The sequence below is a fragment of the Orycteropus afer genome, unplaced genomic scaffold (genome assembly GCF_000298275.1).
Source record: "Orycteropus afer afer isolate SDZICR_OR568_19922 unplaced genomic scaffold, OryAfe1.0 scaffold01285, whole genome shotgun sequence".
Classification (NCBI taxonomy): Eukaryota; Metazoa; Chordata; class Mammalia; order Tubulidentata; family Orycteropodidae; genus Orycteropus; species Orycteropus afer.
The window spans coordinates 15,578-16,174 of NW_006922872.1; positions in this window are offsets into that span (position 1 = coordinate 15,578).

Sequence of the window (597 nt, forward strand, 5' to 3'; positions counted from 1 at the left end):
AATGTTGTCCTTTTGGTACAAAGGTGGGATGTTTCTGAATGGAGCTGTGGATTGAAAACACAGGGTGTATGTGTAACAGGTAAATAGAGAAAGGGAAGAGGTTTCACTTAGAGCAAGAACTTACAGAACATCACAGTGATGAGAATGTTCCTGGTGTCCTCTCTGAATGAGAAAACAACACAACTACTTACAGAGTGTCTGAGTCATCAGTTTGAAGTCCAAATTGGTGAACTCTAGATCAAGGGGAATGGTGGGTGTATAAGGAAGTATAACTTCCCAATAGGTAGTTGGTGTTTGAATAAAATGTACCCTTTCTCCCATTTCAGGACTGGGTTTCAGAATTTGAGATGTGTTCCAAGTCCATTGTCTCACAGAAACAGGCAAATTCTTGATACATTCTCTGACCTACCTAACAGGGTACTCTTTAAATGTACAAAAAGTTCCACGAGCTTCTCCATGTTCTCTAATTACGTACTGTTTAACCTGAAAAGGAGAGTTGCCCATGTCTTTCCCACTTGTGAAAGCACTCTGTCATTTTCCTCAAGTACAGGAAGTCAAAGATTCTTTCTATTTCTCCCTAATTGTTAACCAAGAAAT